Source organism: Emys orbicularis, chromosome 3, assembly GCF_028017835.1.
Source record: "Emys orbicularis isolate rEmyOrb1 chromosome 3, rEmyOrb1.hap1, whole genome shotgun sequence".
NCBI classification, from domain to species: domain Eukaryota; kingdom Metazoa; phylum Chordata; order Testudines; family Emydidae; genus Emys; species Emys orbicularis.
The window spans coordinates 16,165,090-16,179,207 of NC_088685.1; the positions used below are offsets into that span (position 1 = coordinate 16,165,090).

General features: G+C 44.4%; 1 long non-coding RNA gene across 1 annotated transcript in view; it reads right to left on the minus strand.

Moving 5' to 3' along the window:
- Positions 1-10,885: 10,885 nt before the first annotated feature.
- Positions 10,886-14,118, minus strand: part of LOC135876379 (uncharacterized) — a 32,361-nt gene continuing 29,128 nt past the window's right edge. Inside the window, exon 3 of the long non-coding RNA XR_010561306.1 lies at positions 10,886-11,465. This is a non-coding gene — a long non-coding RNA (uncharacterized LOC135876379). The remainder of the gene's footprint in view (positions 11,466-14,118) is intronic.

Below are 14,118 nucleotides of genomic sequence, written 5' to 3' on the forward strand. Positions count from 1 at the left end.
ACAACTGTCTGCCTGCCTTCCCTTGATCAAACAGTAGATTGCCCTACTGAGTGATCACAGGCCTGAAGCCAAGCCCACGGGGGCAAACAAGACGTGGTTGTGGCAGTAACTGAAGAAACTGTGGAATCAGCCAAAAGTGTGATGGTTCATTGTGAACACTTGGTCCAGACAAACACAGACATACACTGAAATATGAAATAAACAAGAACAGCAGATGGAGGGCAAGGCTTGTCAATAACAGAACAAGAGATGCAGGAAGATTGAGCCAGATGGCTGGAAGTATCAATCTACTCATACGGTCCCCTACATTGTAATATTCTAAGGGCCAGATTTTCCAACATATTTCAGTGCCAAAGGATGCAGGGAGGCAAAAAAAAAAAAAACACTAGGCGCCTCTCTGCATCTTTAGGTTCTAAATACATTTGGAAATCTGGGCCAACGTGCCTCACAATGGATTTTACCATTGCAGCACACTTTGAGGTAGGAAACCTTTACACCTATTTTATAGATGGGAAACTGAGGCACGGGGTCGATGAGGTGATTTGCCCAAAGAAGGGGGAGGGAGCTGGTATCTCAAGTCCCAAGCTAGTGCTTGGTCCACAAGACCATCCATCAGGCTTTTCCCCCACGGTTGGCCAGCCAGGGTGAAGTGACAGAAGGGGCAGTGCCAGACAAGGGGAGGGTAGAGGCACAACATTCATGAAGTCAGCTGGAGCAAATCCAAAGAAGAGCTTCAAAAAAAATGAGGGCAGTTTTGAACTGAATCCCATAGAGCCTAATACTATTTGACAGCCGGTCAAACCTAGTCAGTAACAGGTCGGAACACTAGCTGAGTGGGAAAGAGACGCGCAGGTCCTGTTCCATGAGTTGGTATAGAAAATGGAGGGCTGCTTCTGCTAGATCTGCTACAAGAGATGAAAATGGATTGCATAGGCTGTGTGGCCTTTCTCCTACCTAGGTCAGCCAGCCACGAGGCCAAGAGCTTTTACACCCTATGTAGTGATGGTGTGAAAGACAGAGCCCAATCAATTGCATTTGTCACTAACTCTTTTAACCTGTTGGCAGGGTGCTATGTACCCTGGCTGTTGCAGTTTCCCAAGGCAACCTGTAGTGATGCTCAAACAACTGCTTAGTACGGAAACCAGCATTATGGCTTGCCCCTTTCTCCTCCTCCCGTTTCCTCCCCTCCTTTGACTTTTCTATGGCTTTGGGAGCGAAAGCCCCAACAACTGCACAAGCAGCTTGGAGCCTGTCGCTGCTCACAGCTGGAAGCAGTTTGCTCATGTATTCTGAGTGCAGCTTGGCACCATGCGCCTGAGTGTCTTAGGAGGATGTTCAAGGAAAGTACAGCTAAGCCGGCGCTGTAATGAAACACACACACACGTAACTGCGAAAAAAGAACCTGACACTGAGATGCAATCCAGCAAAAGGAAGGAAACTGTAACTTAAGGCTGCCACTGATCTCCTACTTCAGCCCTGATGTCACACACAACCAGCTGCATAGAGGCATCTTCTGTCTGAAACTGTCTGTCTGTAACTGAAGTACTCAGTGCTTTTTTTGCCTCAGACTTCACCGACAAGGTCAGCTCCCAAACTGCTGCACTGGGCAGCACAGTATGGGGAGGAGGTGAGCAGCCCTCAGCGGTGAAAGAACAAGTTAAGGACTATTTAGAAAAGCTGGACATGCACAAGTCCATGGGTTCGGATCTAATGCATCCGAGGGTACTGAGAGAGTTGGCTGATGTGATTGCAAAGTCATTGGCCATTATCTTTGAAAACTTGTGGTGATCGGGGGAGGTCCCAGACAACTGGAAAAAGGCAAATATAGTGCCCATCTTTAAAAAAGGGAAGAAGGAGAATCTGGGGAACTACAGACCGGTCAGCCTCAGCTCAGTCCCTAGAAATATCATGGAGCATGTCCTCAAGGAATCCATTTTCAAGCACTTGGAGGAGAGGAAGGTGATCAGGAACAGTCAACATGGATTCATCAAGGGCAAGTCATGCCTGGCCAACCTGATTGCCTTCTATGATGAGATAACTGGCTCTGTGGATATGGGGAAAGCGGTGGACATGATATATCTTGACTTTAGCAAAGCTTTTGATAAGGTCTCCCACAGTATTCTTGCCAGCAAGTTAAAAAGTATGGATTGGACGAATGGACTATCAAGTGGATAGAAAGCTGGCTAGATCGTTGGGCTCAACGGGTAGTGATCAACAGCTTGATGTCTAGTTGGCAGCTGGTATCAAGCGAAGTGCCCCAGGTCCTGGGGCCAGTTTTGTTCTACATCTTCATTAATGATCTGGATGGTGGAACGGACAGCACCCTCAGCAAGTTCACGGCTGACACTAAGCTGGGGGGAGAGATAGATACACTGGAGAGTAGGGATAGGGTCCAGAGTGACCTAGACAAATTGGAGGATTGGGCCAAAAGAAATCTGATGAGGTTCAACAAGAACAAGTGCAGAGTCCTGCACTTAGGACAGAAGAATCCCATGCAGTGCTACAGGCTGGGGACAGACTGTCTAAGCAGCAGTTCTGCAAAAAAGGACCTGGGGATCAAAAGCTAGGGACACTCAGAGCATGCGGTTGCATCCCTGACCATCTTAACTAATAGCCATGGCTGAACCTAAACTCCCTGAACTTATCTACTTCTTTTTGACTACAGGATACACTCTTCTGTTAGAGGGGCCCTCACATATTGCATGTCTACTATGCTTAAGCTTAGCTGAAAGGATCCCAAGGTGCTTTACTTTCCACACGGCTATACAAGATACATGTGAGGATCAACTTTTCATCCAGCCACAGTTGTTGGAGAATGCAGAGCGATATGGGGCAACAGTTTAGGGCAAGAAGAAGACTATGGGACCAGATTGTGAGCTGGTGTAAATTGGCATAACTCCATTAGCTTCAGTGGAGCGATGCCATTTTACACCAGCTAATCTGGCCCTCTGGATCCAGATGGAACTAGATGGCAAGTTAGGTAGGCACACTGTAAGAAGCCTGGTTAGAATTTGGCCATGTTGTGGTGCAAATCACCCCTCACATACATGTCAGTAATGTGGCTGGGACCTACGTTGTATGTCTCAGCTGAAAAAAACTCCAGTAACACAGTGCATTGGTACAGAGGCGAGAGCGGCCCCTAGTGACAGACTGTGGTGCCTAACCAGGTTTTCCTTTGCGGTCTCCCATCAAAACATTGGCCAGGCTGGACCCTGTGAGATCTTAAAAGATCACAGTGGACAGTGGTATGGCCACAGTACAGTACGAGGATGTAGACTAGCATGATTAATTCATGATCCCTCCTCTCACAAAAGATGGCCTTTTACTGCAGCAAGGTGGGTAGAACTGTTGAACCAAAGCACTACAGTAATTTATTTTTATAACATGGTTTCAAGGTTTGAAACCGTTTCAAACCTGCCTACTTTGCATTTAAAATGTTAGTTTTGCTGCCAAGGTTATGAGCATATTTGCCTTACCTGAGCCTTTGATTGATTGGTCCCTAGAATCCTTGTTCATAAAATGTTCCAGGACTCGGAGTTGATTAAACAAAGTATTGCCAGCGTGTGTGTGTGTGTGGTGAAGGGGGGGCGGGGGTGTCACATATTCACTCAATATTTTTCTGAGAGCCCAGTATTTGCAGAGTACTCCTGGCAGGCTAAGCTGCAATAATGCTTGTCCTTCATCCTTCCATTCTGTATCGCTGTACAGCATCAGGGGGTCGCCGTGTTAGTCTGTATCCACAGAAACAACAAGGAGTCCGGTGGCACCTTAAAGACTAACCGATTTATTTGGGCATAAGCTTTCATGGGTATCGTAAGAAGCATAAAAATAATAGTGCTATACTATGGTACTTACATGGCTGCCATCTCTATGGTATATGAGCACACCACAATCTTTATTGTAGCTGTGCAAGACATCTGTAAGGTAGGTGTAAATTTTTAACAGTGAGTATAATTCACCATTACCAAGGATTGTGGTGGATGCGCCATCATTGGCAATTTTTAAATCAAGATTGGATGTTTTACTGAAGGACATGCTCCAGTCTAGAAATTCCTTGGGGGAAGTTCTATGGCCTGTGTTCTACAGGAGGTCAGACTAGATGATCACATGGTCCTTTCTGGCCCGGGAATCTATGAATCACCCCTATTGTACTATGAGATTAAGGCGTAGTTCCTTAAAGGTATTTAGGCACCTAACTCTAATCATACTAGGTGCCTAAATATCTTCTAGGTTCTGGACCTAACGGACTTGCCCAAGGTTACATAGGAAGTCTGTGGTAAAACAGGGACATGAACGTGGGTGTCCCAAGTTCCATATTAATGCCCTAACCACTGGACCAACCTTCCTCACCTCAGGGGAGTCAACGCTCCCTAGGAGAGACACTTGGGTGTACTGAAGGACTACCAGCCCCTTTGCATCTTCTAGCTGTGTTCCATCCACTAGTGTTGCAGCCTTCCTCTGTTTGACACTCAGAAAACTTAGCCAAGGAGTCACAGAAGTCCAGCATTCCCTGCTTCTGTGGGAAAATACCTTAAACTGCGCTTACAGAGAACGCGAAGGAATATAATGTGGTGCAACGCTGCAGTTGTGGGGTCTTTTTCTAGTGTCAGCGCCATGAAACATTTTGAAAAAGTAGAAGAGTGGAAGACCAGGATGTTGAGAGGAGAAATGCTTAGATTCATGCCATTTAGCACAGAAAATGGGTGAGATTTTCAACAGCACTCTAGTGATTGGGGAGCACAGCTGCCATTCAGACTAGGGAGCTAGGTGCCTAAATACCTTTGAAGATCTGAGCCTTAGGTGCTATTAAAAATCCCACCCACTATGTTTAGATATACTTTAGAGGTTCCAGGTGAAGATCTCTCTCTTCCAAACCAGTTCATGACACACAATACTTGGAAAGCCTCTATGCTATACGATGAACTATGCATGTGACTGGAGAGTGTCCGGAAAGGCATCTATTTTTCACTGCCCACTGAAATTATGGGTGAGCTACATTCTCTGGCCTACAAGACAAAAGGGCAAACCCAACCCACACAAAACAACAGGGGCGTGGCTGGCCCTTTGATGAACTGTGCTATCCAAGATATGTCTACTAAACAGGACTTGTATGGCTACTGGATGAGCCTGGTACATCCCACTGGCCTATTAGGAAGGAGATATGCAAGGCAGGGTATGTAGTTAGTGATATAAGATAACAGCACACTTTGGGCACGTAGTAAAGAAAGCCCCAGGGTTCCCTAAGGCTTAAGAACATAAGAACATAAGAAAGGCCGTACTGGGTCAGACCAAAGGTCCATCTAGCCCAGTATCTGTCTACCGACAGTGGCCAATGCCAGGTGCCCCAGAGGGAGTGAACCTAACAGGCAATGATCAAGTGATCTCTCTCCTGCCATCCATCTCCATCCTCTGACGAACAGAGGCTAGGGACACCATTCTTACCCATCCTGGCTAATAGCCATTTATGGACTTAGCCACCATGAATTTATCCAGTCCCCTTTTAAACATTGTTATAGTCCTAGCCTTCACAACCTCCTCAGATAAGGAGTTCCACAAGTTGACTGTGCGCTGCGTGAAGAAGAACTTCCTTTTATTTGTTTTAAACCTGCTGCCTATTAATTTCATTTGGTGACCCCTAGTTCTTGTATTATGGGAATAAGTAAATAACTTTTCCTTATCCACTTTCTCAACATCACTCATGATTTTATATACCTCTATCATGTCCCCCCTTAGTCTTCTCTTTTCCAAACTGAAGAGTCCTAGCCTCTTTAATCTTTCCTCATATGGGACCCTCTCTAAACCCTTAATCATTTTAGTTGCTCTTTTCTGAACCTTTTCTAGTGCTAGAATATCTTTTTTGAGGTGAGGAGACCACATCTGTACACAGTATTCGAGATGTGGGCGTACCATGGATTTATATAAGGGCAATAATATATTCTCAGTCTTATTCTCTATCCCCTTTTTAATGATTCCTAACATCCTGTTTGCTTTTTTGACCGCCTCTGCACACTGCGTGGACATCTTTAGAGAACTATCCACGATGACGCCAAGATCTTTTTCCTGACTCGTTGTAGCTAAATTAGCCCCCATCATGTTGTATGTATAGTTGGGGTTATTTTTTCCAATGTGCATTACTTTACATTTATCCACATTACATTTCATTTGCCATTTTGCTGCCCAATCACTTAGTTTTGTGAGATCTTTTTGAAGTTCTTCACAATCTGCTTTGGTCTTAACTATCTTGAGTAGTTTAGTATCATCTGCAAACTTTGCCACCTCACTGTTTACCCCTTTCTCCAGATCATTTATGAATAAATTGAATAGGATTGGTCCTAGGACTGACCCTTGGGGAACACCACTAGTTACCCCTCTCCATTCTGAGAATTTACCATTAATTCCTACCCTTTGTTCCCTGTCCTTTAACCAGTTCTCAATCCATGAAAGGACCTTCCCTTTTATCCCATGACAGCTTAATTTACGTAAGAGCCTTTGGTGAGGGACCTTGTCAAAGGCTTTCTGGAAATCTAAGTACACTATGTCCACCGGATCCCCCTTGTCCACATGTTTGTTGACCCCTTCAAAGAACTCTAATAGATTAGTAAGACACGATTTCCCTTTACAGAAACCATGTTGACTATTGCTCAAGAGTTTATGTTTTTCTGCAGCTACTGACCATGCTGAAGCCTGAAGGACTGCCAAGGAGGGATTCCTTGTGTTTAGAACGTGCCCACACTGGGAGCAAAGTGGTGCTCACGCTAATGATGTTTGACGTGGCTGTCACTAGCAGCATATTAGTTCACTTGCTTTGGAGTGGGAGGCGAGAGAGAGAGACTTTAACGTATAAAACCAGTTTCTATTGAGATGGAGGGATCTCCTGGTTCTCCACTGAGAAATTCCCTGTCAGGAAAGAATGCTGGCATCTCACAGGCAACAACCATGTTTAAACACTATTACAGCACACAAGGCTCCTGCCCTAGCATAGTCAAGGCCTCACTGAAATGCCTCTGGGCCACTGCTAGGGCTCTGTCTACACTGCACCACAGTGTGGAGTATGGGGATGTAAGCTGCAGAGAGCACCCAAGTGTTGTGGTGTAATGGCCCCCTTGTGGCCCCTGCTGGCACGAACTCAAACCTAGTTGGCGTTAACATAGTCCTGTTTGAAAGAGGACTGCATTAACATGAACTACGTACCTGTCCATTCGTACTGGCAGTGCTTCGCATTTCACTCCCCCTTGCAGTACAATGTAAACAAGCCCTGAGTTGGTAGCTGTCTGGGGTTGCCAGGTGTCTGGTTTTCGACTGGAACGCCCGGTCAAAAAGGGACACTGGCGGCTCTGGTCAGCACTGCTGACCGGGCCGTTTAAAGTCTGGTTGGTGGCACAGCAGATGCCAAGGCTAAGGTAGGCTCCCTACCTGTCCTGGCTCTGTGCGGCTCACAGAACTTTAAATCAGAATTCATTCCCACTACACTTGTTCTTCCTCTTGACTATATTTAAATATATAGATGGACTTAAAAATAGTACCACTAAGGAAAGGACTAGAACAATAAAAACCATGGACTCAACAGAGACACTGGTTTTATGGCTCAGGATTGCCTGAGATGTTAATTGCCCACTTCAGTTTAAGTGGTTTCCTCAGGGCCAGCCCTGTCATATAAGATGATAAATTTGCACACTAGCATCTCTAAATCTGTATTTATTCATGCCATATATAAGCAAATAAAAAAATTAGTTTTCTCTAACCTTATAAAAATTGTTAATTTTAAGAATAACTGAAATGTACAAACAGCAACTAATTGAACTGTGCACCAACCTTGGGTGAACCAGTATTAAATAGTGTTACAGTAGGTGACAGCCTTAGAATGTTAACGCTAGTCCTTTAGTTCAAAAGGTTGCTTTTCTTGCCTTTGCCCTTGTGAACTGAAGCACAGTGTCAGAGAGATCCAAAGACTGGCCAATGGCATTTTCAAGGGATAAAATAGTAAGCAATGTCAGTTTCTTGTCAGCCATTGTCGATCGAAGATATGTTTTAATGAGCCTGAACTTTGAAAAGCTGCGCTCACCACTCACGACTGTGAGCGACAGCATAAGCAGAAGCCTCAAAGCTATCCACAGATTAGGAAAAGTGTCCTTCAGCTCTGCATCATGAATGAATTGGAGAACTTGGTGTGGAGAGTGCTTCCCATGTTGCAAAATGTGACGGATGTTTTCCAATTTGATATAGATGTGTCTTTATCATTGACGTCCGAACATTCCCCATGTGTCAGTGTCCGGTGAAGGTCAGTACAATTGTTTAAGAGTGTTTTCCTGTCTGCTGGCATCTTACTAAGATCATACAGAAAACCCCAGATCTTTTGGTGGTGCTTCATTTGTCCAAATCTTTCTTCAATGGACACTCGAGCAATGTCAATGAGCGAGCAAAAAAAACTCCCTCTTGAATTTTTCTTCCAAGCTTCCCATCACTTTATATCTGCCCTCATAACTAAACTGGCTCTTTTCCTGATGACTATGAGTTTCCTTGAAGACAGACTCAACTCCTAAGTTTTCAGCCATTTCTTTGGCAGCAGTGATGGCATCTTCAAATCCATTATCTCTATAGGTCACAACGAAATCAAGGCAGCTTCTCATCAAAGTAGTAGCAGTCACGATGTCCACTGACTGAGTGTGTAATGCCTTGCGTACAACGTTTACTTGGAACAGGATATCATGCCAAACCACAATTGAGACCAGAAATTTGAAGTCAGTGATCTGGTTTGTCAGGCTTTGTGCCTCGTATCAGATTCCAGCCACGGCTTTACTGGACTGCACCCGTTCCATCAGGGCGTTTTAAACCTCAGTACTTGGTACCTCACTGGCCTTATGCTGTCAATGTGGCTCTCCCAGCAAGTGTCACTTAGTGGCTTCATGGTCAGATTTGTCACATTGTCCATGAGGATTTTCCACCTGATAGTTGATGCTGAAAACAGGACGTATATCCTTTGCAGTACTCCAAAGAGAGGTACTGAATCTAAAGAAGATGATGCTGCATCTGACACAACCAGGTTGAGGGAATGGCAGCCAAAAGGCACGAAGAAAGCTCTTGGATTCAGTGCAAGGATCCTTGCCTGGATACCACTGTTTCTTCCCTTCATGTTCGCACCATTGTCATAGCCTTGACCGCGGCAGTCCTGAAGCTTTATTTTATTCTCATTCAAAATGTTCATAAACAGTTCTGTTAGGCCTTTTCCAGTAGAGTCATTCACAGACTGGAAACAGATGAAGTGTTCCTTTACCATTATGTTCAGTGAACAACTTATCCGATGAGCCCCAGAAAGCCAAATTATTCTTTACAAGGAAGAGGGTAATTGTGATCAGACACTTGAGCACATTCTTCCAATGCTGGGTTTCTACATTAATAATACGCTGGATTTCTGCGCCGATGCATTTATTCAGCTTGAGCCTGGACTCGACTATTTGGAGTAGGCCGTAAAATAGCTATGTGACTTTTCATGTTGCTTCAGAGCATCAGCTAAATTATGCCAGTAATTGTAACTGAAAAGCACAGGCAATGATTTGGCATTCTTGTCAAATATTTTGGAACAAAACAGAATGCTGTCAGTTGATTTTGAGTAACTAGCCAATGCCGATTCAGTTTCTCACCATTCTCAAGCACTCTTTCACAGTGTGACTTTGAGAAGTGTTGCTTCTGCTCATTTACTGGAAACATCATTGTGACGGGTTTCCCCCCAGGATGCCACTTGGAACTGGGGTACCACCTGAGCCCACCTGACCCACCAGCCTGGGTTCTCTTTACTTGTTGAGGCAAGCCAGCCAAGCCCTCCCTCAGGCTTCAGACTGCACTTTACCAGCACACACAGGTAGGGACACACCCAGCGGCACCTTTTTACACACAGATGCTGAGATCAGTTCTGCATGGGAAGGCTCAGCTAAGGAACTGCCCAGCACTCAAGTGCACTCCCCCTCTGGAGTGTAAACCCAAAATTGTATCGTCTTGCGCTGCACAGAGAACGATCCAGCGTAAGCTGATGAAATTCGCCCCCTCCCTCAATGTGGCAGAAGATATGCACAGCTTTTGCCCCCCAGTTATGAATTCCACAAACTGGTTTTAGAGAAAACAAAAACAAGTTTATTAACCACAAAGGATAGCTTTTAAGTGATTATAAGGGATAGCAAACAGATCAAAGCAGATTACCTAGCAAATAAAACAAAATTCAATCGAAGCTTAAGATACTAAAGAAACTGGTTTCAAGTAGCAATTTCTCACCCTAAATGTTGTTTTAGGCAGATTGCAGTGACTTTTGAAGGCCAGCTGCACTTGCCTGCAGTTTAAAACTTCAGATATTTCATTCACAGTCCAGACGACCATCCAGCCTGGGCTCAGTCCTTCTCCCCTCGTTCTGTCTCTGTTTCTTAGATGTTTATAGCAGTCATCTTGGGCAGGGATTTAGTGAATAACGTGCCAAGATTATGTCACTCCCCTGCCTTAAATAGTTTTACATATAGCGGGAATCCTTTGTCTTCCAGTGTGATTCCCACCCCCACCCCAGTCAGTGGAAAAGTACTAGTATTATCATGGAGTCCAGCATCAGGTGACTTGATCGCATGACCCTGCAGCCATAACTCAAAGTCTGTTTGCAGCATCCCCAGGAAGGCTTTCTAGGAAAGCTCCCCAGTGCGAGATTAGCATCTTCTAAGACCTATTGTTTTTCCTAACGGCCATTTTCAGCCAGCAATCTAGACTGATTGCATTCTGTCTAGTGGGCATTCCCCACAAATAAACACATTTGTAATAGATCCATAGACAATATTCCTAACTTCAGATACAAAAATGATACATGCATACAAATAGGATAATCAAATTCAGTAAATTATAACCTTTCCAATGAGCAACAGAGGGTCCTGTGGCACCTTTAAGACTGTTAGTCTTAAAGGTGCCACAGGACCCTCTGTTGCTTTTTACAGATTCAGACTAACACGGCTACCCCTCTGATACTTGACAACCTTTCCAATGATATCTCATGTCTTATCTTGCACAAAATACATCGTAATTATGCCATACTCATATCATAATAATATGACTATGAAGAATATGTGGCATAATGCCACAATTATATCCTTAATTTTGCCCGGACCGTTCAAAAATTGTACAATCAATATTGGCAGAGTTTAGGATCGCCGGCCATATCATCACTCTTCTTTATGCTGCCAGGAACACTGGCCGATTCTCCATCGCTTTCCTCACACTTTCATTCCTTATCTTCAGGTAATCTGCTAATTCCTTTAGTAATAGGACTTCCAGCATTTACTCTTCGCTCGATTTCCCCTGTACTGGGACGATTGCTAAAGCCCAGTCTATGTTAATATTTTCCGATCAAATTTGTCCCTTGCTGCAAACTAGATTTCAATTGAGCCTTTTGCTTCCCATACTGAGCTCCTGAAGGTTTCTTTGGGGGCATCATTTATTTTCTATGGGGGAAAACAGACAGTATTAGGGAGAACAAAAGTCTATGTTCCACAGTCTTAGAAAGTCATCAAACATTACATGTTAAGCATGGTAAAAGAAGTAACAGATTTCTTTTATATTGCTGTGTAGATAGGGATTTGATAGATATCTCTGGCATCTCATTAAATATGTCCTTTATTAGTCACTACTTACACTTTTCAAGTCTTAAAACACAAGTACATTTTCACAATTAAACAATAAAACAAGGTTCACAAATCGCAGCTGGGCTCTCACTTAACTTCACTTTGTTCTTATATCTCACTGACAGCATTCTAGGTGGTTCAAGAAAATGTATGTAACACAGGCAGACCCCAGTTGTCAGCGGGTGGGATCGAACCTGGGAACCTCTGGAGTTAAATGCATAAGCCTCTACTGCATGAGCTAAAAGCCATCTGGCCCTTAACTAAGGCTGTAAAGCAGATTCATTAATCTCTCTCTAAGTGATCTCAGTGCCACTAGATGCGACAGAACAGCACACACAGGAAGTGTGTGGGTTACATGTAGTTCTCAGAAAGTCTGGAAGGTTCCACGAGATTCTACAAAGGTCCAGAACATTCTAGGAAGTTAGTGAAAAATGAATTCACATACGAAATACCTGAAACATTTTACTTCAAACATTCTATTTTCCCTTTTGTTGCTAACAACAAAAACAGCACCCCGAGCCCAGGGCCCCCCAAGTGGTTGCCTGGGTTGCCTGCCCCTAAATCCAGCCCTGGGTTTCCTGCAACATGTGTGAACCCCTTATGCCTAACAATCTGTTCCACCTTGTATTTAACGGTGACGCTTGGTTAACTTTTTCCAGATCTGAAGAAGAGCTCTGTTCAGCTCAAAAGCTCATCTCTTCGACCAATAGAAGTTGATCCAATAAAAGATATTACCTCACCCATCTTGTCTCACTCATATCCTGGGACCAAAATGGCTACAAAAAACATGGCAAGCAATATATTTTGGTCAGGCATTTGGCAAAACCAAATAAGATTATGGTAATTACCACAGCCAGATGTTCTGTTATAAGGAAAGTAAAAATAACTCATGAGTCATGACACCAGTGACCATTGTGGAGCCAGAGAGTATATCCTGTTTGCCATTTTCTAGCCACAACCGAGACTAAAAGATGTGATTTTACAAAATTGTCTGCTGCTATCTTTAGTACCTTTGCTCTGTTTATACAGCAAGGAAAATAATTATCTGGCGTTTCAGTACTTTTGAAAATCAAACCACTTATTTCGGAGACTACCCACTTTGGAAAATCGTGATATAAATTGTTTAGGGAAAGATTTGCAAAGTCATCCAAGGGATTTAGGCGCACGAGTACTGTCAAAGGCAATGGAACCGTGCTCTTCAGTCCCTTAGAGGCTTTCGGAAAATCTCCTTTGTGATTGGAAACGGCCTGACCTAAAATTTTAGGGCTGGATTCTGATCTCAGTGACGCCCGAGGAAATCCAGAGTAATGCATGGGACAGTCTGGGGGGTATGGCTGTGTCCACTTAGGAATTCCGTTTTGCTTTGCGTGTCATTTAGGATGATAATCTTTCTTGTGGATTAGAGCAGCCATTTTATAGCAAAGCCTTGACACCGAGGATGCGTCTACCCAGCAGCTGACGAAGTAATTTCCAGTTCAGGCAGAGGTACACACACATTAGCTTTGCTTGAGCTAGCATGTTAAACATAGCAGTGTGGCCACTTCAGGGAGAGCAGCAGGAGGGGCTAGTCGCCTGCGTACATAGTGAGGGTCTCAGATGGGATTGTACTCAGCATGCTGCCAACACTGCTTCAGTCCTGCAGGGCATACCTGTTGGGGCTGGGAGCTTTAGCAGGAGCAGAGCTGAAGCCAGCAGGTGCCTCCCACAGGGCTGAAGCCCCAAAACCCACCTGCCCACAGGACAGAAGCCCCTAGCCCCACCACTCCGCTGCAGGGCTGAAGCCCCGAGCCCCAGCAGGTGCGCCCAGCTCTCGAACTTCTGAAGATCATTGTATGCGACTCAGAGGGTCAGTAAGTTTGGCCACTCCTGGTATAGTACCACCTAGCTCTTATACACCACTGTTCACCAGTAGCTCTAAAAGCACTGTATAAAGGAGGTAAGTCTCATTAACCCCATTCTGCAGATGGGGAAGCTGAGGCAAAGAAAGACTAAGTGACTTTCTCAACATCATCCAGCAGGCCCGTGGCAGATCTAATAAATACATAAATAATAATAATAATTATTAATAATAAACTATTTGTATTAGTGCAGCACCTAGGAGCCCTAATCATGGTCCAGGACCCCAAGGAGCTTTCAATCGAAGTGTAAGACGCAGGGTGGCTATAGACAGCTGGAGTACAAGTGAACAATATTGGTCAGCATGACGGGCAGCGGGCCCAGGCCAGTGCTGTAGCTACTAGGCCACTGTGGAAGATTAGCTGATGAGTGACAGATTCGTGATGGCTAGTGATTATGCTAGCTGGAGTATGCAATTCATAGATTTTAAGACCAGAGGGGACATTACAATGATCTAGTCTGACTTTCTACATAACACAGGCCATAGAATTTCACCCAGTGATTCCTGCAGTGTCGGTTATTATTCTGCCGGACTAGCTAAGTGAATGGTATCAAGTCCAATAACTTGTGGTTTAAC